At 38.0% G+C, this 26,728-nt stretch overlaps 2 protein-coding genes across 6 annotated transcripts in view; one reads left to right on the top strand and one right to left on the bottom strand.

The window, feature by feature from the left end:
• LOC101152959 (bcl-2-like protein 12) overlaps window positions 1-26,728 on the bottom strand; it is a 465,085-nt gene that overhangs the window by 116,132 nt on the left and 322,225 nt on the right. The gene's annotated exons all lie outside the window — the stretch shown is intronic.
• The window catches only part of CPNE4 (copine 4), a 747,750-nt gene that overhangs the window by 405,899 nt on the left and 315,123 nt on the right, over window positions 1-26,728 (top strand). The gene's annotated exons all lie outside the window — the stretch shown is intronic.

Genomic DNA, 26,728 nt, shown 5'->3' with positions numbered 1-26,728 from the left:
TCTGAGTAGAACAAACAGGCTGACCCTCACCCAGGTAAAAGAGAATTTCTCCTGCCTAACTGCCTTGAAACTGGGACATAAGCTTTATCCTGCCTTTGGACTTGAACTGAAACATTGAGTCCTCCTGGTTCTTGGACCAGCTGGTCGTCAGACTGAACCTATACCATTGGCTCTCCTGGGTCTCTAGCTTCACTGACTCACCCTTGCAAATCTTGGGAACTGCCAGTCTCCATAATCATGTGAGCTAATTCCTTATAATAAATCTCTCTCCCTCTCCTTCTCTCTCTCTCTCTCTGTTTCTTTCTCTCTCTCTCTCTACACACACACACACACACACACACACACACACGCATACACACGCATACATCCTATTGATTCTGTTTCTCTGGAAAACCCCGACAAATACATCTGAGAGGTCATGCACTTCTGTCACACTGTTGTTTGAGGCAGTTACAAAGGTCCACCCAGGTCAAGGTAAGGGAACACGGATCTCATCTCTTGATGGAGACGTGTCAGTGTCATGGTATAAGAAGGATATGTGGGGCAGGATATATCTTGGTGTAGCCATCTTTGGAAAATGTAATCTACCACAGCATCTTACTTAGCCTGGGCTGGTATGGGGTTCACAGAGGCGATAGTGTTCCTGCTGGATTCTGAATGCCCAGGAGGAGCTGGTCAATGAAAAAGAGAAGATAATTTCAGGTACAAGGTAAAGTCAGTCATAGTTCCAGAGGTAATAGGTGGATTTATATCTAGAAGATTACCAATAGCTCATTATGTTTGGTTTTCTTGAATGTTAAGGGTCTGAACTTACCACATCCTTATTTTTTCCACAAGAAAACTGAAGTTGGTATCGGTCAGACTGAAGATATTACTGTTGAGAGAAATGAGGGTATGTTATTTTGAGACTAGTTCACCCACTGTTCTCCTACTTCCTGCTCTATCTGGACCCACAGAAAATGTTGATACACTTCATTCCCCAATGAAGCAGGATAGCGCATGCTTCCAGGGTGTGAGCATAAAAAGCTGAGGAAAAAGATGTTAAGATGTCACCAACTCTGCTCAGCTAGCTGTTTTCAGCATTCTGAAGAGCATTCTCGGTGCTGAAATCTGATAAGACAGTCCTATTCTTAAAGATCTCCAAGGAGACTCCTCAGTCATCCTTAGAATATCTTATTTCAATTTCCAGCAACTCTTCTTATCAGGGCAAATCCCACTGATTCTTATCTTTTAACCAAGATTACCTTCCAGGGCACAGGAAGTCATTCTCCTGTTCCATCTTCAGTTGATGGAATTGTAAGACAGTTGGCCACCATCAGCTTGGAAGAGATAGTCATAAATGTTTTTCTGTTTCTGGTTCTTTCTCCTTTACCCTTCTTATTTTATCCAGGGATTACTTTATACCTCTGCAATATGTTTTCTTCATTCATTCCTTCATATCTCTTTTCCTCCTACTCTGAACTCTTGGAACTTTCTCCATGGACTACTAAAGTGGCTTAATAACTGGTTTCCCAAACTATTGTCTTTCCCCACCCCTTATCACACTAAACATCAGTAGGACCTCTTCATGGAGGATGTTCAACAAAGCTTGTGTTCACCTAGAAGACAATTATTGAATTACCTTCCAGCCTTCTCTTCTTCAGGCTGAGTAATCTTACTATCCACTCCCCCACCAGACAGTGGCTCTATGTGCGTCTCTAATGTGGCTTAGTGTGCTATCTGCTATCCTGAGTCTAATGAATTCCAAATAGAAACCTTCTGGTAGCACCATCGTTAATTAGCATCCTTTCTCAGAACATCTAAAAGAAGTCGGCCTCCCTAAATGCTGGGATTGCAGGTGTGAGCCACTGCGCCTGGCCATGTTATATATTCTTTTTGACTTTTTAATATTCTCTAGCTCTTTTTTAGACACTTGCGGCTTACCACTTTGTATATGATGTATTTCAAAGTATCTTTGAATACTTTGAAATTATAATTTGAGCTTAAGTGTCTTGTCTGTCATAAGAAGGTTTTACTACCATTTATATGGATTTGGTTGGTTTTAATCTTACTGTACATGAAAATGTATTTACCTTTAGTGACTGGGCTTCTTAAAGGTTGGCAGTTTTGAATGTAGCTGGACTCTAATCCTAGAACACATCAATATCATTTCACATGACAATGTTCTGGACCTCTGGCACCTGTGAAAATACTAACTTACCATATAGTCTCTTTTCATGTGCTGAATTTACAAAATTTGTCTGAAGAGGATAGCAGAATGTACATTGCATATTTTCCTGAGGTCGGCACATTAGACTTGATGGCTTTGTGTGTCTGTCTTTTGGAATGCATTTGCATGTCTTGAGTGTCTGGAAAAGATAAAAACTCTGCCATCGTATGTTTAAATTTGCTGTTTAGAAAGTGTTTATCCATTGCAGGCTGGGCGTGGTGGCTCATGCCTGTAGTCCCGGCACTTTGGGAGGCCGAGGTGGGCGGATCACTTGAGGTCAGGAGTTCCAGATCAGCCTGGCCAACATGGTGAAACCCCATCTCTACTAAAAAATTAAAAAATTAGCAACATGTGCCTGTGATCCTGGCTACTTGGGAGGCCGAGGCAGGAGAATTGCTTGAACTAGGAGGCGGAGGTTGCAGTGATCTGAGATCGCACCACTGCACTCCAGCTTGGTGACACAGCGAGACTCTGTCTCAAAAAAAGAAAGTGTTTATCCATTGCCTTAATGTTAAACAAGTTATACAGTCTTTCAGCTTTGAAATTATATGTTACATAATACATTGTCAGTTGATCATAATCATAAATAATTACGTTTCATGTCAAAAAGATCTTAAAAATCCCAGCCATCTAAATATGTTTCCCAACTCCATTAAGTAATGTAAAATAATATTTGTATTTATGTTCAGATGTTGAAGCTGTTGTTCTCAAATAAAACTACACTTTAGAAATGAAAAAAAAAAAAAAAAAGAAGCTGGTTTCGGGGGAACAATATGTCCCAACAAAACTAATGAAGTTTGGAAGTTGGCTGTTTAAAAAAGAAGGAGGGGAAGAGGAGGGGGAGAAAAGAAAAGGAGGAAGGAGAAGGGGAGAAAGAAGTGGTGTAGCCCAGCTGTGTACTTGTTCATGCAGAGTTTATCGGACTTTTCTCCTTGACTTCCTTTCCCTGTTCTTTGATCCCCTCACCCACTAACTTCTTGTCCTCTCACCTCAAAATTGTAACCACTTGTGTTTTAATGACCACATTGTGCCCTCTTTGTGCCTGATTATTAGCAGCTAAAGCCCTCATATCATAAATCTGTGTAAGTATGGCTTCTGTCGACAAGACCGGTTGCTCCTTGAGGGTAGGAACCATATCTTAGTCATCCTTTTAACTCTAAAATTTTAGCACAGTGTGTGGCAAAAATTAGATGCTGAGTGAATATTTCATAACTGAGTGGATAAACAAATTATTAATAACTGGAAGTGTTTTGCCTGTTTTGGGTAAGGCAGCCATGTGGGCCCTAGGATTGTATCCTGTTGTGAGTCCACTAAGAGGCTCCTGGAAAGTTGCCCACGCTGTGTGTTCTTCTGAGGACCCTCTTTTTATCATCCCCAGGTCATAGCTTAGCTGTCATTTCCTTGAGGAACCTTCCCTATCTACCCACAACCAAATGTTGCTCTTCCTTCCTTCTTAACAAAATTAAGGAACTCTAAATATGTTCCCTTGTATGTCTCATGTTGTAGACAATGGCATATTTTACTCTTTAATTATTAATTATCTGTATTCACCTTCAAGCTACAGGCCCCATGAGAGAAAGGCCTATTGTATTATGCTTTTGTGGTACTTACAGTGCCAGACAGACAGCCTGGTATGTTGTTGGTTTTCAAAACATATAAATGAAAATATGTATGAATGATTAATAAAAGCAGGATTCTTTCCTATGAGTCTTAGTCTTCTCTCTCCTCTTTTTCTCCCAACATACAACTGTAATCATCTATGTAGTTATGATTGTGCTGTGAAAAAATAAAGTCACAATAAAATACAAAACATATAATGCATTGTTCAAAAACTCAGCAGCATCTTTTATTTATGATTTTATCTAAAAATGTTCCATTATTATAAAATATGCAGAAGTGAGGGATACATGGCTGGCAGGTTTTTCTTAAGTTATGAAAAGCTGAGCTAACTAATGGGCTTCAGCCATCTCTGCTGTTCATAGTGAATGGGCTATCACAGCTGTTTTGAGCATCATAGGTGCCATTCATATACTAAGAGAATAGTATTACTGTTAGAAATATTGAAGAGTTTTATGTACAAGAGAAAAAAATTAATAGTCCTAATAAAATCCTGAAATATTATTTCTATTCTTTATGCTTCAGCTGCTAAGGGCTGTCAGAGCACAACACTACAAGCTAAGCCAACAATGTGGAGTCTGGGGGCTCACTCAGCACAGTGAGAAGCAAGGTTGAGTTCCCCATCCCTTCATTTTCTGGAAGTAATAAGATTTGTCCAGGTGTTTAAAAAAAAAGAAAACAGACAAAAACCAAAAGAACTAGAGCTGATATGGAGGGGTTGAGAGAATGGGGTGTGGGAGGAGAAATAAGGATTTCTTTTTCTATTTCCTAAAAAAATTCCTCTTGAAATCTTGGCTTATTTCTTAAAGGCTTTGAAATGCACCTCACAGCAACCTTGGTAACGTGGTACTTTTTGATCATTTGCCTAACATTTCTGATACTGCATTCTGATTTCCTCCTAGTTCTTACTTAGATACTTTGGGGAGAATATGAGTCCTTTACAGAGGTGGTGTCCAATATCTACTCAATTCTAAAGAGACGGTCGTTCACTCTAATTTGTCATAGGAATGTTTTTCTATGTGGAGGACAACATGAGCTACTCCTGCGATGTTCTAGTCACTGATGGATGTTCCATTAGGGTTTGTCTTTCAGCTTACACCTGCCAATGGTTACTATTATCTATTTAGAGAGAAGTAGGAAGTGTGTTGGGCTTAGGTGTCAGAAGTACCCTGTGTTCAAATTTTAGCCCCATTGAAATTTTCAGCAAATTATTAAATCTGTAAAATAAAAGTAATAATTTCTATAATTGTGTCAGTTAGAATTTATTTGGGCTGCAAGTGAAGTAAATAAAAGCATTAGTTATTGAAACCAAACATAAATTTATTTTTTTCAAATATTAAAGAATTCCAGAGCCTGCTAAAGCAGATGCATGGAGTCACTAGGAATCAAGGTTCTTTATCCTCTTGCTTCGCCATTCTCCACGTGCAGTTCTACCCTGTGGTTCCAGATCTACATGAGCTCCACGTGTCAGTCTGCATTTCAGCCAGAAAGAAAAAGGAAGGAGGAAAGATGTGCATGCCTGCCTCTCTTTAAGGGCCTTTCTGAAAATTGTAACGATGCTTCTGCCAGAACGTAGAGAGGTGTCATGCCTAACTGTGGTAGGGGGCTGGGAAAGATAGGCTTTACTTCAGGTGGCCATGGGTCAAGATAAAAAATGAGGGACCTATTTAAGACAAAAGAAGTGACATCAGGGGACAATTAACAAATCTTTGCTACCTCCATCATCTGAATATTGTGACTATAAAGTGAGAAGATTTATACAAATAAACTTTACAAGTTGTTAAATTCTGTATTTTTGGCAGTTTTCATTATTAGAATATCATTACTACTATTTTTTATGGGTAGAAATGCAGAAAAATTAAAGACTAAAGGAACTAGGGTTGTCCATTTCTCAAACAGCAATTATTAGGTAAAGTGTCATTCTGGTGAGTTATTGTTGAGATCTGTCTTTGAAGGATTATTGTGAGGAAAACACATCATTCATTATCCATCAACGTAGAGGATGAAGAGGACCAAGAGAGAGACGGTTCATCTCTTTCATTTTACAGATGAGGAAATGCGGTCAAAAGAGAGGATGTTATTTTTCCAAGGCTGTAAAATTGGTTAGTGGCAGAACCAGAATTAAAACTCAACACCCTTGGCAGAATATTCAATATCCTGTCCATTGCATGTGCCCTACCTCCCTCAAATAAAAATTATAGTATGAGGGATAATTAAACTATCAAAGGTGGTTGTGGTAGAAAAGTTACTAGCATTTTCTGAGAACACAAGGGACTGGCATTTGCATGGAGGGCTGGACGAATTGACCTCTCAAGGAGACCCCCACCCATATGCCTTCCTTCAGGACTGGAGTTAAAATTCACAGTGGCTCATTCAACATTGCCTCTGTGTCCTTTCCTTCTTAATCACAGAATTAATATTGGCCACTCTTTGGCTATACCTTGATTTAATTCTTATCTAATTCTTAAAATCTGTTTAACTTTTTGTTCATTCTTTGTTTGCTGCATTCTGGATCCAGGGTTCTCACTTTATCACCTCCTGATGTTTTTTGTCATCTTAGCTTTTCTGACCTGCTCCGAACAGCTGTGCCCCAAAGAGCGGGTGAGGGAAGGCAGTTCCTCCTGTGTGTCATAGCCCTCTAAACACCTCTTTCCCCACATTGGGGAAGCCTATTTCTATTTTCAAAATGTAACCTTTAACTTCTTTGATGAACACTGGCAGCAAACTTTTAACACACTTGCAGCCCCACCAGCTGCCTTTTTGATTTCTCACCTGAATTTCTAAGGAGTGCTGCTCACTAGTCGTTACAGTCTTTGTGTTTTACGCCTGGTGTTTTGTTTTAATGCCAGGTGGTGTCTTATTCCTGTTTTGGCCTTTTCTCTGTTATTCTCTTCTGTGCCCTCTTTAATTTAAAATGACTTTGATTCTTTGTCCCAGCAACGTGTTCTCTGTTGTGTCAGGTTGTATGCCTTTGTCTTTCCTTAATCTCCTCTGGCAAACTTTATTAATTCACGTAATTTTGCTGTGCTAAGTGGGAAATAGTCACTTTACACAACAGCAATTACCTTATGAATCTTCCCTGTTTCCATGTTATCTGATCTTTTTACATGTCACTTATTTTTCTTTTGAACCTGGATTCTTCAGCCTGAGTTTATATAGCAGAAATTTCTAGTGCCTACCCGATTCCATTGTTTATTTTTTCACTGAAAGAATTCTGCATTGAGGGCATATGAGAGAGAGGCAATTGTATTCAGCTGTAAAATTACAGTTTTCAGCCTCCCTTGAATCTAGGGCTGGCCATGCAATGGTGCTCTTACCAGTAAGATGTCAAACAGAAGCCTTAGCAAACCTGAGCAGGGGATTCCTGAAAAAGTTTGGCTTCCCATAGATGTCAGCCTTTTCTTCTTGCTCCTTTCTCATTCCTCCTCCCTGGAACTGGGCACAAGGAAGGAAGCTGCCACTGTCATTTTTCAACCATGAAAAAGGCCCAGAGGATCCCAGAGACCTCAGCCCTAGCATTGTGGTACACTAAACGAATGCCAATAACTTCCTTGCTCCAGAATTCCTGTTAAAAGAAAAAGCCTCTGATGAGTTTGCATCACTATTGTGGGAGACTCTCTCACTCTCAGCTGATTGCAATTCCTAACTGATCAGATTATAACTAAATAAGTTCAGCCTTTGTTTTTGGCACTGTGATGTGCCATCCAGATCCTGTATGTGGAAGAATTTGTTGCCTTAATCTTCGGCAGTATTCTCAGCAGACAATCTTCAGCTGTTAGTCCTTTCAGGGATTACCTCAGCTCCAGAAAGCCTCCTTACCCAAAGTCATGCACCTTCCTGGAGTGGCCCACAAGCAATAAATGATGTGTGAGCCTGTAAAGGCCTGGCCATATTGGCCCAACTTGGGACAATGCCAAAGGTCTATTTACAGCTCCCCATAGAAGTGTCAGTGGCTTGTCACTGGGCCTACATCACAGCTTAACTTTTCCCTCTGCCCACTCCTGATTTCTATTCTTCCCATCCACAGGTACTGGTCTCAAAGGCACACCTTAATAAATACCTGTGCACTAGGATCTGTCTCCAGGTCTGCTTCTTGGAGAGCCCAACTTGTACACGTGCTAAATTGCTTTTCAGTCTACAGATGTGTATGGCATGCTGCTCAATACCAGGCTGTCTGCTATGCCTTGTTTGTTGGTGGTGGAGGTCAGAAGCACAAAGATGGATAAGATGCAGCCCATATTCAGAAGTAGCTTTAGTGGAGGAGCCAGGCACATAAACAAATAATTATCTTGTAGGGTGATGGCTCCCTTATAGGGGTGATTATATGGGAATATATGGGACAGGTTGAAAAACCACCTGCGACTCACAGAGAAGGCCTTATAAAGAATGCGAGATTTGGGAGGGGTCTTTAAGAATATGATGGTGTTTACCACAAAAAGTAGGAGGTGAAGGGCATTTTTAAAAGGACTACTATGCATTAAAAAATATAAGAGCTTATTACCAACCAAAAAAATTCTAGGACCAGATGGATTCACAGCCGAATTCTACCAGAGGTACAAGGAGGAGCTGGTACCATTCCTTCTGAAAATATTCCAATCAATAGAAAAAGAGGGAATCCTCCCTAACTCATTTTATGAGGCCAGCATCATCCTGATACCAAAGCCGGGCAGAGACACAACAAAAAAACAGAATTTTAGACCAGTATCACTGATGAACATCGATGCAAAAATCCTCAATAAAATACTGGCAAACTGAATCCAGCAGCACATCAAAAAGCTTATCCACCATGATCAAGTGGGCTTCATCCCTGGGATGCAAGGCTGGTTCAACATACACAAATCAATAAACGTAATCCAGCATATAAACAGAACCAACGACGAAAACCACATAATTATCTCAATAGATGCAGAAAAGGCCTTTGACAATTCAACAACCCTTCATGCTAAAAACTCTCGATAAATTAGGTATTGATGGGACGTATCTCAAAATAATAAGAGCTATTTATGACAAACCCACAGCCAATATCATACTGAATGGGCAAAAACTGGAAGCATTCCCTTTGAAAACTGGCACAAGACAGGGATGCCCTCTCTCACCACTCCTATTCAACATAGTGTTGCAAGTTCTGGCCAGGGCAATCAAGCAGGAGAAGGAAATAAAGGGTATTCAATTAGGAAAAGAGGAAGTCAAATTGTCCCTGTTTGCAGATGACATGACTGTATATCTAGAAAACCCCATCATCTCAGCCCAAAATCTCCTTAAGCTGATAAGCAACTTCAGCAAAGTCTCAGGATACAATATCAATGTGCAAAAATCACAAGCATTCTTATACACCAATAACAGACAAACAGAGAGCCAAATCATGAGTGAACTCCCATTCACAAGTGCTTCAAAGAAAAAGAAATACCTAGGAATCCAACTTACAAGGGACATGAAGGACCTCTTCAAGGAGAACTACAAACCACTGCTCAACGAAATAAAAGAGGATACAAAGAAATGGAAGAACATTCCATGCTCATGGGTAGGAAGAATCAATATCGTGAAAATGGCCATACTGCCCAAGGTAGTTTATAGATTCAATGCCATCCCCATCAAGCTACCAATGACTTTCTTCACAGAACTGGAAAAAACTACTTTAAAGTTCATATGGAACCAAAAAAGAGCCTGCATCACCAAGTCAATCCTAAGCCAAAAGAACAAAGCTGGAGGCATCAAGCTACCTGACTTCAAACTATACTACAAGGTTACAGTAACCAAAACAGCATGGTAGTGGTACCAAAACAGAGATATAGATCAATGGAACAGAACAGAGCCCTCAGAAATAACGCCGCATATCTACAACTATCTGATCTTTGACAAACCTGAGAAAAACAAGCAATGGAGAAAGAATTCCCTATTTCATAAACGGTGCTGGGAAAACTGGCTAGCCATATGTAGAAAGCTGAAACTGGATCCCTTCCTGAAAACTTATACAAAAATTAATTCAAGATGGATTAAAGAATTAAACATTAGACCTGAAACCATAAAAACCCTAGAAGAAAACCTAGGTATTACCATTCAGGACATAGGCATGGGCAAGGACTTCATGTCTAAAACACCAAAAGCAATGGCAACAAAAGCCAAAATTGACAAATGGGATCTAATTAAACTAAAGAGCTTCTGCACAGCGAAAGAAACTACCATCAGAGTGAACAGGCAACCTACAGAATGGGAGAAAATTTTTGCAGTCTACTCATGTGACAAAGGGCTAATATCCAGAATCTACAATGAACTCAGACAAATTTACAAGAAAAAAACAATCCCATCAAAAAGTGGGCGAAGGATATGAATAGACACTTCTCAAAAGAAGACATTTATGCAGCCAAAAGACACATGAAAAAATGTTCATCATCACTGGCCATCAGAGAAATGCAAATCAAAACCACAATGAGATACCATCTCACACCAGGTAGAATGGCAATCATTAAAAAGTCAGGAAACAACAGGTGCTGGAGAAGATGTGGAGAAATAGGAACACTTTTACACTGTTGGTGGGACTGTAAACTAGTTCAACCATTGTGGAAGTCAGTGTGGCGATTCCTCAGGGATCTAGTACTAGAAATACCATTTGACCCAGCCATCCCATTACTGGGTATGTACCCAAAGGATTATAAAACATGCTGCTATAAAGACACATGCACACGTATGTTTATTGTGGCACTATTCACAATAGCAAAGACTTGGAACCAACTCAAATGTCCAACAATGATAGACTGGATTAAGAAAATGTGGCACATACACACCATGGAATACTATGCAGCCATAAAAAATGATGAGTTCATGTCCTTTGTAGGGACATGGATGAAGCTGGAAACCATCATTCTCAGCAAACTATCGCAAGGACAAAAAACCAAACACCGCATGTTCTCACTCATAGGTGGAAATTGAACAATGAGAACACATGGACACGGGAAGGGGAACATCACACACCGGGGCCTGTTGTGGGGTTGGGGGAGGGGGGAGGGATAGCATTAGGAGATATACCTAATGTCAAATGACGAGTTAATGGGTGCAGCACACCAACATGGCACATGTATACATATGTAACAAACCTGCACGTTGTGCACATGTACCTTAAAACTTCAAGTATAATAAAAAAATATATATATATATAAGAACTTAAAAGAAAATGCCATGACTGAAATACACGTGATTTTCTGGTAGGACAGGAGATGAGGCCTAGATAGGTGAATTGAGGCCAGATAGTACATGGCATTATATAAGCCTTCGGGAAACCATTTATATTTGTTTGGATCAAAATGAATGTCATATAAGAATTTTAGGACTTTTGAAAGATAAATTAGTGGCCATGTAAGAGGTAGATTAGCTGGGGGAGAAACCAGAGGTAAGGAAACCACTGAAGAACCTGGTAGGATACTTTGGCAGTAGAAGATGAGGTATTGAGCTAGAGCAGGAACTGTGGGTACAATGAGGATGTGACAGATTTAGGAAATTTTATGGGAGAATTATCAAATCTAGGAGTCTCGCTTATATGCATGGTGAAGAAGAAGGTGGAGTGAAGATGACTGAGAATTTTGTACCAGGAAATATTGTCGTGGTACTCTCAAGAGTCAGGATAGGAATTATGAGAGATTTGAGATATCAGAGACCAAGAAGACAACTTGAACTAGATTCCTAAAACACAGAAATGTCTCTGGACTGCAAATATAGGTTTATAATGTACCAAAGTGTTTGTGTTACTTGAAGCTCTACATCTCTTTGATGTTGTTCAAAGAAAGGATATAGAATAAAAAAAAATTGCAAAGAAAAGAGCCCCTGGGTAACATCTGTGTCTACTGGGACTTGAATAAATACTGCTTAATCCTGAGTAGGGAGATGATGTCTAAATATTGGTGCCCTCACTTCTCTTCATTAGTATGCAGAGTGTAACTCCCTCTTTTACTATTCTAGGAAACTGTAGACTAGCTTTATGGCTTTATTTATCTTTTGTGCATTTTCTGGCCAAAGCTTGCCCATTTTTATGCTCCTGAATTCCCTTGTTATTATATTAAAGGAAATGTCCCATTAGTGTTCTCAAGTCTAACAACTTCCAATATTTTCTTATTTCTCCTTTAAAAAGATGAGATATCCTAGGCCGGGCTTGGTGGCTCATGTCTGTAATCCCAGCACTTTGTGAGGCCAAGGCCGGTGGATTGCCTGAGGTCAGGAGTTCGAGACCAGCCTGGCCAACATAGTGAAACCCCATCTCTATTAAAAATACAAAAACATTAGCCGAGCATGGTGGCAGGCGCCTGTAATCCCAACTACTCGGGAGGCTGAGGCAGGAGAACCGCTTGAACCCAGGAGGGGGAGGTTACCATGAGCTGAGATCGTGCCATTGCACTCCAGCCTGGGCAACAACAGCAAAATTCCGTCACACACACACGCACACACACACACACACACACACACACACACACACACACACACACACACACAAAGATGAGATATTCTAAACTCAGAGTCATAAGATGACTACTTGTACAAAAAGCAAGAGGAATTTTGCAAGTTCAAATCCTTAATCCTTGAATCAGGAGAGTTTTCTGCAGTAGAATCAGACTCAGTCCTGAGCACTTATTCTATAAACTTTTTGAAAGCACAACTTTTTGGTGAGCAGTAAACAATAACCTTATGTTGAGCTGAATCAAATGGAACTGAACCAAGCCTATAAAAATGTCTTCAATAAGGAATGTTTGACAATCACTACTGACTCCAAATATGTGGTTTTCTATAAAGTTTGGTTATATATATGTATGTTTCAGAAAGTCTAAAATGGAAATATTAATATATGTGTGATTATACTTAAGAATAAAACTCAAACTCACTTTTATATGAAGTGGACAGAAAGTGATGACAGAAGAAGCAAGACATACTAGACATGGGATACCGCTTAGGAAAGTAGCATTTGCACTGATGTCCAGAAATCGGACAGAGCACTTTTTTCTCAGAGATTAAAGACAAACTCACAAATCAGGTATTTATGCAAAGCCAAACTCAACTGTCAGTTGTGAGTATCTTCTGTGTACTAACACTGTGGTTTACTTGTGTCATTGTTGTTTGTTTGCATTGATTGGCACACAGATGATAGGTAGTTACTTTATTCTTCTAGCATCTTCTGTGACATAAGCAATATAACCCCTATTTCCAGATGAAGAAACCAAGACTCTTTGAGTTTGATTAATTTAATCATGTAATCCAAACCTAGACTCAAAATAAAGTCTATCTGACCTAAGGTCATGTATGCTCTCCGACTTGTTCACACTGTTTCCATTAAATGCCTTATTAAAATGTGTGGAGAGCTTCAATGAGGGGAAGTAAATACAGTTTCCAGATGTCTTAATTCTCTGAGTTGGGGCAAGAAAATCTGAAGAATATCTAGACATTTTCTCAACTATTTCCCATTCCAGATCCTGCCATTTCTTTGTTGTGTTTTATAGCTATAATTAAAATGAGCTCAATTAGTTTTTGGATTTTTCATGTCTTGTCCCTTTCCTCCGCTTGGGTTCTACATAATCAATAACCCTCAATTAATATATGTACCGTTTCTAAAATGTTATCCTTGCCACTTAGTAACAATAACTAAACTATTAACTCTGGCGGATTAGCTTTTTACTGTGACCATCATTGTCTCCCAAACATATCTTATGGAGACATTTGTTTTCATGCTTTGTTGTGTGATGCACCAACATAACTTTACAGACACAGAAGGACTGACTGATGACAGTTAAAGACCAAAGTGCCTTAGTTTGTCTAAATAATGACTTTGGCGTTGTCATATGTATGTATAAGATAAAACCTAGAACAAGGTGATTTGTTGAGGATAAGAAAAAACAATGAGAGAGATTATTGCTGACTTTAAATAGTGTGGAATGATGGAATCATTCTGCAGATGGATTTGCACTGATATTTTCTATTTTAATTAGTTTCTGGCCTATGATCTATTGGGTTAGTATTAGTACAATTTATTTAAGTAAGGTGAATGCCTCTCTTTGCATGTTTTCCCTACAGAATCTGACATATGAGATTCTTTCTAGCATAAAGTTCTTGAGAAACTAAAGACGTTTGGGTATCAGCAGAATTATAGACTGAATCCAGGGACACTTGTCATCTGCAGTGGATGTAATTCAATGATTGGCAACATTAGCTGTTTATTGGAATCTTGTGGGCACCATTGGTGCTCAATCTTGACTATAATGCAAATTATTTATGGACCTTTAAAAATTGCTGATGCATAAGTTCCACCCCCAGAGATTCTACTTTTATTGGCCTGGAGTGTGGCCTGGGTGTTGGAATATTTAGCCCTCTCTGACTCACCACCCACTCTCAAAAAGTTTCTAATGTGTAGCTGAGATAGATGCTAAATTTGAGGGAAAGTAATTGAAACAGGGACAAAGGAAAAAGACTAGATTGGGTTGCAAAAGTAGCCAAAAGGAAGTCAACTGTAGGTGGTTTACAATGATGAGTATTGAATAGAGAAGAGCATCTTGAGGAACAGCGAGTAGCCATCACATAAGAACAAGATAAGGAGCCCAGCCAGGATTTGTGGCTGGCTATCTTGGGGAGCTTCATGGATGAGGTTACCGTATAAATTCTCATATTTTAGAAATAAAATGGAGTGCTGTTTATAATTACACTGAACCAACAGGTATACACCAGGATTCTCTTGGACAGACTGCAGTGCATGGACTTTCTTAGCATGGGTCTCATTTATGACTTCTGACACTTACATCATTTGGCTTGTGTAAACATGTCCTTTATAAATTAAGAAAAATATAATAAATGTTTTTGAACTCTAATAATATCATTCCCACAGCTCCACTAGCTTCTTTAGACAGTGATTCTCAACTTTAATACAAATAGCTGGTCCTCATTTCCAAGAGATTCAGATGTTGGTGAGCAGAGTCCAGACATTACTCTTTCTCTTTTAAAGCTTCCTAAAAGCACTGCTTAAGAGGGAAGGAGTTGTTCAAGCTCAAAGTGTTTGCATCCCTTTGTGGAGAGTTGCCTGATGTCAAATTGCAATTTTGTAAAGACTGATTTTGGTGATTTGTATAATGAACGTTATTGCCTTATAGCCACAACTCCTAGGTGTGTTTTGCTCCGTTTGCTGTTAAGATTATGTAGCCGCTATGTAATGGTTTAGGCACTCATAGTATTTAAGTTGCCATAACCTTGGGAAGAATTTGAGAGTGATCATTTCCAAATGTTTCACTGGTGTGATGACATTCAAGGGAGAAAAATGTCTAAAAGTGTTTATAAAAGTTTTAGAATGTCATGATACCTAAGATATCTTTCATGCCAATTTCTAAAAGGGCCACTACGGATGATAAGTAAAATAAAAGCATGTCTCCTTGTGTTTACAGTAAATATCAAACACTGTCTCATTGTGAATATAACCAACTTGTCTTATCCAAGTTTCTATGTAGATGATCTGTGCTTCTCTGTTTTCTTATCTTTTATCTGGGGCTGCTTGTCTTTTGAGTAGTAGTTAAATTATAGTTCATTAGAATAGAGAACAAAATACAAAAGGAGAAAACCAACTCAACTATTTTCATTAATGGATCTGTTGATAGGTTTGAATGGCAGGAAAGTATGAAGCTGGAATTGAAATGATGCTTTTGCATTACCTGTTCAATGCAATGGATTCAATCTTTTTTCACTCCTTATGTTCTCAGAGGACAAATCATGGTCAAAGCTTTAATTCTCTTGGCTTTAAGACTTTGAGAGAAGTTTGAAGATATAATTGTGTAAATTAACTTGCAAACATGGATCATTGATATTTTTAAATTAATAAAAATCTCTAAAGAAATACATATATATAGTTATTCTAAAAAATTGAATTGTCAAGAAGACTTATTTGCATAATTTAGAGAACTTATTCTCTTCCCAGCACCTGTGTGGTAATATTTATATGGGCTACATCTGGTGTGAAGTTTTTACTCTTTCTTTAATTTTTTTAAGCACCTAACACCTGCTGGAAATTGCTATGTTGTTAGGAGAAATGAGGGTTGTATTGGATTTTTCAGTGGATTCTACAATGTAATTAGTCTAGGAGTGTACCTGGTTGAGCAGCAGAAAGGATGGGAGGTGGAGAGGCATAAAGGGCCGTAACAGGCTTTCCCTCTGCTGTTCCACAGAGTATTTCTTTCACTGACCCTTTCTTAGGAAGTGGGCACTAGAAAGAACATCCCATCCTGGAGCCAACCAGCACCAATTATCTATAACTGTAGAATGTCATATCTGAGGCCTTAGAGAATTTCCAGAACCCAGATCTTTTCTCTAAAATGAAAATAAGGCTCAGGGAGACTGAGAAATATCCCCCCAAAGTCAAGCTAATCAATTTTAGTAGTTCTCAGTTCATTGCTCACTTTACTGCATCCTACTGTTTAGCCAAACATTTACCAACCCTAGGGCTCCACTGACTTGTTCTGGGAACTTTAAAAATAAGGAAGCATTTCCTGCCAAACAGTGAATGATGAAACTGCTGCAGTAACCCACTCTTCACGTTTACCTAATTTATATTGCAGGGTTCTATTTAAGATTTTCAGAGTGAAGAAAGCACCCACAATCAGTTCTGATGCTAAAAATATATGATACCCATTGGCCTAAAGGGTAATTTCCTTGAATACACTTTTAAAACACTAGAATCTTGCACTAGTATTAGCACAGAGTATCTTTCAATAAGGTGTTGTTTAAAGAATGAGAAGGATAGAAGAACATGATTTCTAATCTTTCATTGCACAATCCTTGAAGCAAAGATTTGACACATGCTCCAAGGTGGTATGTATATATGATGTAAGTCAGGGATGCTAATGTATATACTTGAAGCATTATGTCTTATAAACAGAAATAACTAATAAAAATATGTCCTCTTATTCCATTGAATGAATGAAATCATATATCATCATGGGGAAGAGCACAAGCTCAACAACCTGATGGTTGTCAAATCCCAGCTTTGCTATTTATTAGCTCTGTGACATTGGGTAAGTTTTCTGTGCTTAATTTTGTTCATCTGTATAATAGGGGCAACAGCAATTACCTCATGGGAGTATCAAATGATTTAAGGCATAAAGCTTTAGAATAGTACCTGCTATGTAGTGTAAGCATTCAATAAATATTAATAATTTTTATTGTTAGCCAGGAAGGATCATGCTTGGAAAGTCCTTTTGTGGACAGTGTTTCTAAGCTTCCATCATTTCTCAGTAGGTTTTACCTATTTACCATGTTTCCCATCCACATGTGTGTTCTATTCTCTTCCAGGACCTTAGTGCAGAAACTGGATGTGAACATCCCATCTTCTAGACAACAACAAATATTCATTATATTCTGTACAACTACAGAGTGTTAGAATGTATGATATATTTGATTTCCTGGCTCATTCACAGTGATGCCTTTTTTTAAAACATCTGAACTTTGACGGAGTGAGTATGTGATCCCTATGAAAGAGATGACTAGCCAGATTACAGGTATGATGACTCATACATGTAATCCTAGCACTTTGGGAGGCTGAGGCAGGAGGAATGCCTGAGGCCAGGAGTTCAAGAGATGACTATGTAGAAACCATGTAAGACATGGTTTATGTTTTTATAAACATAAACCATAAACATAAAACACGTTTATGTTTTTCTAGGTTCTACACATATTGGATGCACCAAAGATATTTGGTAACTTGAATAGACTTAATAGATAGAAGTTTGATATTGGTGATTTTCCTTTTATTTGTATCAGATTGTATTATCAAAAGTTCCTGGCCTGTGTTTTGAGGCCAGATATTTAGAAAATACTGAGAATCTTGGCAAATAGGATAACCAGTCTGAGCAAAATACCTGTTGGCTTAAATCTCAAATATATTTCTGATTTCAGTGGTTATTCAGTCAGAGGAGAACTCAGAAAGGCAGGCATATGAGACCAAGTGCAGAAATAAACTTACAATAAATTTTATTTTATATTAACTCAATATCTGTTTATTAGAAAGAATCAGGCTTGGCTGCAGAGATAATGGTGATAAATACAGCCAGATATATGATGACGGATTTAGCTGAGCAATGTCTGGAAGAGGTCTTTATAAGCAGAGACCCAAACAAATTCTTCAAAATTAAATGGCTGCATTTTCATCACACACACACATACACACACACCCTCACAAGGCACAGTTAGGAGAACAAATAACTACTTCGGTCAAAACAGAAACTCCAGAGCCCAGGCTTTACCTAACTGTGCAAGGAATGAGTGTGAGACAGACAATGGAACTGATGTGTTCTAAACCAATTCGAGAGGGTAGAGCTGCCAGAAGAAAAAGATTCTTTTAAGCAAAATCTGAAGCCACCTTCATGAAACATAGAGACTACTTTATACTACTTTACAATTAGAGTGCTGTGAAAGATGGAGCAATTATTGGCAAGTAAAGAGCTGAAAATATCTGCTTGTGTGTAGAAACTGTAGATGGGCACCCTTAAGCTTTTGTTCCCTCTCTGTCAACTCATTGAATCCAACCTTAGTGGGCAGAATTCCATTGCTACTGCAGTGATAAGAGATTAGTGCCAGAACCAAGTTTCAATGCCTTAACATATGCTAGCCAATGCCCAAGTGGGAGATCTAAGACTTTGTCCAATCACAGAGCAATGAATACCATGGGGCCCAAAGGAGAGAGACCTAACAAGTGAAAATGAATCAGTTGATATCAGGCACCCATCATATTTTCTTGAACATTGAGAACTCAGACCCAGAAAGAGGCTTATATGAAATACACTGACCTAAAACAAAAGCTATTATACTTTCTCTTGAATCTGGCTTTTCACTGGATTCTTGTTAAAAGAAGTTACAGAAATACCGTATCTTGGTTGTAGGCTTGTGCAGGCCCATGGAGAAAGGTTTGATAGGCAAACATTTGTTTATTATGCTATAGATGCACATAATTTAAATAATTGGATTATGTTAAATGGTACTCTTCAAATAATCTTCTCCAATTTTCTAGGGACCCTCAAAAGAAAAAGAAGGAAAGAAAGTGGAAATGAAAGGAGGGAGAGAAGGAGGAGGAGGAGGAGGGTGGGGAGTAATGAAAGAGGAGAGGGAATAAAGGAAGAACAGAGGAAAAGAATAAAGATGGAGGGAGAGAAAATAAAAGAATCACAGACACACACTCTCTGCCTAAAGATGTTGAATAATTTTTTATTTTGGTAATAGAATGGATAATGTAGATGCTTTACATGGATGACAGTGAAAATGTTGGTTGTTTATCCTGAAATAGAATTTTTCCTCTTTGGGATTTTGGGAATCATTTTTAACCAATTTTTTAAAAAATTGAAGTAAATATGCATATAAAAATTTTGTCCAGGAGCACAAACTGATTCAGTTTGATGTTCAATGCATAGTCATTTGACATGTTTATACACTTAGGTAAAAATCACCCAAAACAATATATAGAATAGTTTCATCACCCAAGAAAATCTTTTCATGCCCTTTTCCCCTTACAAGCTCTTCTTCCTCAAGAAGATGACCACTACTCAGATTTCTATCCCCATAGATTAGTTTTGCATGTTCTTGAAGTTCATGTAAATGTACTCTTTTTTGTCTGGCCACTCTCTCTCTCAACATTATGTTTTAGAGATTTATCTGTGTTGTTTTAAATATCCATAGTGTGGCCCAAGTAGTATTCTATTATTTGGATATACTAAAATATTTTTTATTCATTCTCCCTTTATGGACATTTGTACTATTACCAGTTTTTAGCTATTGTGAATAAGGCTGCGATGAAGATTCTTATACAGGTTTTTAAATGAGCAAATATTTTTGTTTCTTTTGGGAAAATACATAAAAATGAAATTGCTAGGTCATATAGTAAATGCATATTTAACTTTATAAGAAACTCCAGTCTTTTAAAGTGGTTATACTATTTGACACTCCCTGCAAAAGTGAATGAGATTTCCAGTTGCTCTACATGCATGCCAACATTTGATATTGTCAGTCTTTTTCATTTTAGCCATTTTAGTGGGCATGAAATATTACTGTGGTTTAAATCATATTCCTTGATGACTAAATAATGTTGGGTATCTTTTTATGTACTTATCGGTTACTATACATTTTCTTTTATGAAGCATCTGTTCACATCTTCAACCATAAGTTTAAAAATTGGGTTGTTTATATTTTTATTGATTTGTAGTTCTTCCTATGCTATGAATATTTGTTTTGCAAATATTGTTTCAATGGCCTGCCTTTTCATTTTCTAATAGTGCCTTTAAGAGAAAAAAAGTTTTGTTAAACTTTGATTAATCCAATATATTATTTTTTTCTTTTATGTTTATTGCATGTTGTATCTTACCCAAGAAATAATTGTCTTTCCCAAAGCCACAGAAATATTCTCTTGTGTTTTCTCCTTGACATTTTATAGTTCTAGCTTTTCTTTCAGCCTATAATCCATCTCAAATTAATTTTGTTTATAGGATAAGATTTGAGAGTATACACACACACACAAGTATCGAGTTGTTTCAGTGCCACTTGTTAAAATATTTTTACGCTTTTTTCCATATTGAATTGCTTTAGTGCCTTTGTTGAAAAATAGTTGATGTAGTGTTTGTATAGATTCATTTCTAAACTCCATCCTTTTCCATTTATCTATTTGTCTATCCTTATATCAGTATCACACTTTTTGATTACTATATTTTTATAATTTATGAATTCACATAATCTGAGCTCTCCAGTATTCTTATTTTTCAAATTGCTTTGGCTCTTACAGATCACATGACTTTTTATAGAAATGTTAGGATAAACTGGTCAATTCTTCAGAAAATTCTGCTGGTATTTTAATTGGGATTGCTCTGAATCTATCAATGTGGGGAAAATTGACATCTTAACATGTTACATTTTTCTTTAAAATATTTAAAAAATTTCTCTTAACAGTTACTTATAGTTTTCACCATATAGTTTGTACATGCTTTGTTAAGATTATCCCTAGGTATTCTATTTATTTTTATTTTAAATTATTATATTTTTGTATTATTATTAAAAACAAAAATACAATTGATTTTTGTATATTGAAATGGTATCCTGTGACTTTGCTAATTTATTTATTAGTTTTATTTGTTTTAGATTCTATGGGACTTTCTGAGTACAAAATAATATTGTATGTAAGTAATGACACATCACTCCTGATCTAATTTTTTTTTTGTCTGTTGCACTGGCTGAAACATGCAGTACACTATCGAAAAGATGGAGTGATAGTAGAAATCTTTACCTTGTTCCTGATCTTCAGAACAGATGTTTATTGTCTCACCATAAAATATGGTGTCAGCTCCAGGTTTGTCATAGATGTGCTTTATGACACTCAGGAAGCTTTATTTTCCAATATTCTGAGAGGTTTTAACATGACTAGGTTTTAAAATGTTATCAAATAACTTTTCTGCAACTCTTGTGGTGACAATATGCTTTTCTCCCTTATTCTTTAGTGTGATGAATTCTATTGATTCATTTTCAAATATTAAACAAACTCTGTGTTTCTTAGATGAAACCCACTTAGTTGTAATGTATTATCCTTCTTGTATATTGATGGGGTTTTTTACATTGCTTACATGTGCTAATATTGCAGTGACACATAACCACATATTTTTCTACTAGATTTATTTCCTGGTAGGAAATCTATTTCTGATCTCTAAAAGGGCCTATTAATATATCATACCCTTAATACTCTGTAAGTACATAGAAAATATTTTAAGAATAAAACGTATGAGTGAACAAATTAATGTATATGCATTTGTTCTCCCATGTCTCTTTCAAAAGTAGGTTTTGCTTAATAAAAAGTTCAGGCTTGACCTTGCATAAGTCAGAGTGCCTACAGCTTCCCATGGTGTGGACTGGTGTCAGTGTGGCTCCATTTTTACCCATGGATGGAGGGGTTATTCATAAGACTGTGCAGTTATCAGGAAAGGGCTGGAATCCTAGTTTAGGATCTTTTGCTGCCAGGAAATCCACTTCTGCCCATGTCCCTGTTTCTTCATCTATAAAGTAACAAGGCTATATGTTCTAAAAGACCCCTTTTATGTATAAAATTCTATATATCTGCAGGTGGTAACTGAATTGAGGGAAAGCCAGGAATAGAAACCAGGTCTCTTCAAGCCAAGATAGCTATTTCCTCCACTGGATTGCTCTGCCTTCCTCTTTCTAATACTGACTGTTTAATGCTGGTTGTTTGGAGGCTTATTAAAATTGTTCAGCACAAGGAAAACCTGTTCTCCATCGCTATCATCACCAACTTCTTTGAAGTGACGCTATAAAATTTGTTACACCGGTCTGTATGAATGTGAGCATGGAAGTCAAACCCTTCTTTACTGACATGTTAATCTCCCCTTAGAACCTTTCTGTGTGTATGATTCATTTGGAGGGTAATGGTCATATCTATGTTTTATAATTGTCTAATCCTGATTTTTTTCAGCTTGTTATATTTCCTGTGCCCAACTGTTACACAGCTGGTGCTAAGCTCATAGAATATTCTTCAAATCAGCCTTTGGATTTTCTCACTGAGTTTTGTTAAGGAGAGATTAAAAATATTAATTTTTAATTGAATGAGTAATATCCAAATATAGTCTCATTTTTAAACCTTCAAACATGATAGATAGTCTAGGTCCTTATAAATCACTCACTTTCTTTCCCAGTCAGCTCCCAAGAGGTTATCCATTTGGTCAATTTTCTTATGTATTTACATACATACATGTACCTAATGGAATCTAAAATATGATATAAATGCTATGATGCAATGCACATTTTTTCAGTACATTCCCTCATTGTGTTGTTTTAGTTCATCAATATAATAGATGGTTCTGCAGTGAAGGTTCTTATGTTGTCTTGTACACAAGTGCGGGAGATGTGTGAGGAGGCAGAATTGCTGCATCATGGAGTATGTACATATTTAATTTTAACGGGTATTATCCGAGCAAAATGGTTAAGAGCATAGCTCTGAAATCATATTACCCAGGTTTGAATTCCCGCTCTGTTACTTACTAGATGTATGATTTGGATCTGGTTAACCACTCTACAAAATGGGGATAAAATCTCGTAGGATTGTTATGGGGGTTAAATGAAATGATATGGGCAAAACACTGAAAATACTACCCAGCGTATCCTCCACTATCAGTTCACTGAAACCAAGCACCATGCCTTACGGATGTTGTGTCCCTAATAAAGTGCTGTACTTGGCACATATTAGGATGTCAGTAAATTCTTATTGAACAATCTTAGTTACATACCTAAATGGCTATTCTTCCACATAGCTGTAATAGCTCCTTGCATAAGATGAGAAGTGGAGTCACGCTTGAAAAGAAGCATTTATTGAGATCTTCTACTGGCATACATCAGGCACCATGCTGGGTGTTCTACATTCCCTACTTAATTTAACTGCCCTATGATCAGATAATTGGGGCTCAGAGAAGTTAAGTAACTTGTCCGAGGCTACATAGCTAGTAAATTTGAATTCAAACTCAGTGTTGTCTGCTTTCTTATACACTCCAAGGACAGACAGCAGAATGCCTTCATTTCCTGTAGACATCATCCCCCTAGGAGAAGGTACACTTTTTCTGGAGATGTCATAACCCTACATCAAAAACCCTTAGAGAGTATTTTTTAGAAAGAGAAGACACTATTTTAAAAATCTAGTTAACATTAAATTGAGAAAAATTCTGGATCTTAGCAAAAAAAATTTAAAAATGTTTTAAAATTCAGAGAAATGGAAATGACGGATTGTGTCAATTGTTGCAGCCAAAGTAATACTCCAATATTAAGGGGATAACAGTCATGAATACTGCAAATTTTATACACAATAGAATATAGCATCTATACTCACAATGAAGAATAGAGTTACAGCACAGACCAAGAATGCGATACTCCTAGCTTTTTATGCCTGGGTTTAGTACTGTGTCAGTTTGCCATTGCTACAATGATGTTGTGGAACAAAGAACCACAGAAACTCTGTGGCACAGGAATAGGACTTTATTTAGCTCAGACATCTGTGGTTGGCTGACAGCCAGGTGATTTAGGCTGGGCTCCTTCACATTCTGTTTGGTTGGGGCAGCTCTGTTCCATGAATTTTTCATTTTCTTCTTGGGACCAAAGGGCTAGCCAGGCTATATTCTACTCATGGTAATGGCAAAAGTCCCGGAGAGCAAGAATAATCAAACAAGGACTCTTAAGGCTTGGGCTCAGAATTGACATACCTTCTGATATCGTTTGGATTTGTGTCCCCGCCCAAATCTCATGTCCAGTTGTAATACCCAATGCTAGAAGAGGGGCTTGGTGGAAGGTAATTGGATCATGGGTGTGGATTTTCCCCTTGCTGGTCTTGTAATATTGAGTGAGTTCCCATTAGATCTGCTTGTTCAAAAGTATGTAGCATCACCCCCTTCTCTCTATTCTTCCCGTCTGGCCATGTAAAACATTCCTGTTTCCCTCCCCTTCCATCACGATTGAACGTTTCCTGAGGCCTCTCCAGCCATGCTTACTGTAAAGCCTGAAGAACTGTGAGCCAATTCAATCTCTTTTATTTATAAATTACCCAGTTTCAGGTATTTCTTTATAGCAGTGCAAGAAAGGACTAATACACAATCCCTTCTGCTATATTCTATGGACAAAGAAAGTGACATGGACAAGGCCAAAGTCAAGATGTGGGGAAATATGCTCTGTACTTGTACTGAGAGGATCTTCAGGATCACTTAGCAAAGGATATAATTCAGAAAGGGTGAAAAACTAAAACCAATGATGAAATCGACCATTAGGATTGTAATCAAAGGGTTCCCTGAGGAAATGTATTTTCTGTACCAACTTTGGTTGGGCAGGTAAAACAGAAAGAGGAGGTGGATGATATCTCTGTGTTTTGGGGGTTTTTTGTGTGTTTTTTTTTTTTTGTAATCACTACTGTCATTCCACCAGTGAGGCTGTGATGAAAGAAAACGCCTTCTTCAATCCTCCCTTCCCTATGGGCACATGGAGTGAAGAGTAATTTAAAATGAGCAGACTGCTTGTAGATTTTTCAGAACACCTGCATCTTATTTTAGAAGCAATTGACGCTCTTGGCCTGGTTTGTGCTTGGGCAATTTGGAGTGATTAAAGAATTTTGCATTTCTCAAGTGCTCCTGTCTTCAGATGAACCAAATTGGGGTTGAGCGCAAATCTGCAGGTTTTTTTTTTTTTTTTGGATGCACATTTAATTACTAATCACCTAAGAAAATGTCCAGGATACGAAGTTTCCAATGCCCCACTTAGAATTCACAGCAGAATAAATTTAGAAGCCTCCCTGGCAAACTCCAACTCATTGGCTTGGTACTTTTCCTCCTTTCCTTTCTTATATTTAACAACAAGTAGTCCTCCCCTCTTTGTTTTGTCATTTTTGCTCACATGTTGCAGGCTTGAAGGAAGTCAGCTTCAAAGGAATGCTCTTTAAAGGAAAGTTTTAATTCTGGTGTGGGGACTAGTGTGATGAGATAAAGTAGGGAGAAGAGTGGGGCATGAATGGGATTAGAGACAGCCAAGAGATATTGAAACAAAGAGGATGTTTTAGAATGTATTAATACGTTTTTCCCTTTTTTATTTGCTTGTGACCTCCACATTCAACTAGAGGAAGGCTTTGCCTCCAGGAAGGAAGCCATAAAGCAATAGCAGAAAGTGAATGTGTAGCTTTTGATTGTCTTGAAGACTAAAAGGATTTCCTGAATTGCAGAAGCTCCCCTTATGTAAGACTCAAACTTATCTGGCAATAATCATATAATTTTATTCTAAACTCTGGTATAGAGAAGGCCCAGACTATGAGCACAAGAGAGGTACTATCTGACAAAAAGTGGACATACAAGTCTTCTGCAGAATGAAGAAGGAGAGTGTTTAGGAGATAAGTCTGTGGTGCCACAGGGGACCCCAGCTGTGCAGAGCCACAGTTGCAATGAGGTCAGAGACCTACTACCTAAATCCTGGGTGAAGTGAACTACTTTCACCCTCGAGTTCAGAAGGGACTACAAGGAGGAACAACACAGGACCAGGCAGCCCTCCACTGCTTCTAGGAGCATTCAAGCTTCCTCATCCTCCCAGACATGACCACAGAAAAGTGGGAGGGGTGGGGAGACCCCTTAAGAAAAAAGAGAAACAGCCTTGACAAGGAATTTGATGCTTGAGTTGACAGAGCACTAACCTAAAGGAGCGTGAAGAACTAGAAAGCATATTTTAATGCAAAGAGTGTTACGTTTTATTGGTATATCCCCTGTAGGATTTGAATGGACCTATATTTTGGCATTTTTAATACCTAATTAGCAGCAACCCTGAATTCCACTACCTATCGACCCCCATTCTCTTTCCAGTTCTGCCTCAAGTTGGAAAATGATCAGATTTACTCTCTGAGCAGACAGGGCCAATAATACATTCATTTATGCTTAATCATATATGCCCAGGATAGCAGGAAGATAAATTATTCAGAACATTAGTTTCCAGAACTAGTTACACTAGCTAAGACTAAAGATATTAAAATAAAGGGAATTCCCTTCTTTACTGGAGGAGAGACAGAGAGGTAAAGGGCATATGTATAAAACATGTCAGACAAAGCTGATACTTAGTGGGCATAGTGGTGATGAGCAAAGCCAAGCACGTATGAGCAAGTGGACCCAGGCCTAGCCATGGAGGGAGATGAGACAGAAGCCTTAGGAGACCAGAATCTGCGAGAGGAATGGCAGGAACACACACCTGTGAGGAGCCAGCAATGAGATGACATTACACTTGAGAGAGACCATTAGGCCAAGTTAGTCAGAGTCTGAGGGGAGATGGGGCAGATGCTATAATCATCATCCTTCATGCTCTTCCTACGATATGACTTTGACTTCCCTCCCTTCAAGCTGTGGGCTG

This window comes from Gorilla gorilla, chromosome 2 (assembly GCF_029281585.2).
Source record: "Gorilla gorilla gorilla isolate KB3781 chromosome 2, NHGRI_mGorGor1-v2.1_pri, whole genome shotgun sequence".
Lineage (NCBI taxonomy): Eukaryota > Metazoa > Chordata > Mammalia > Primates > Hominidae > Gorilla > Gorilla gorilla.
Note: the sequence above shows the minus strand (reverse complement) of the source record. Positions and strands in the feature narration are given on the sequence as shown.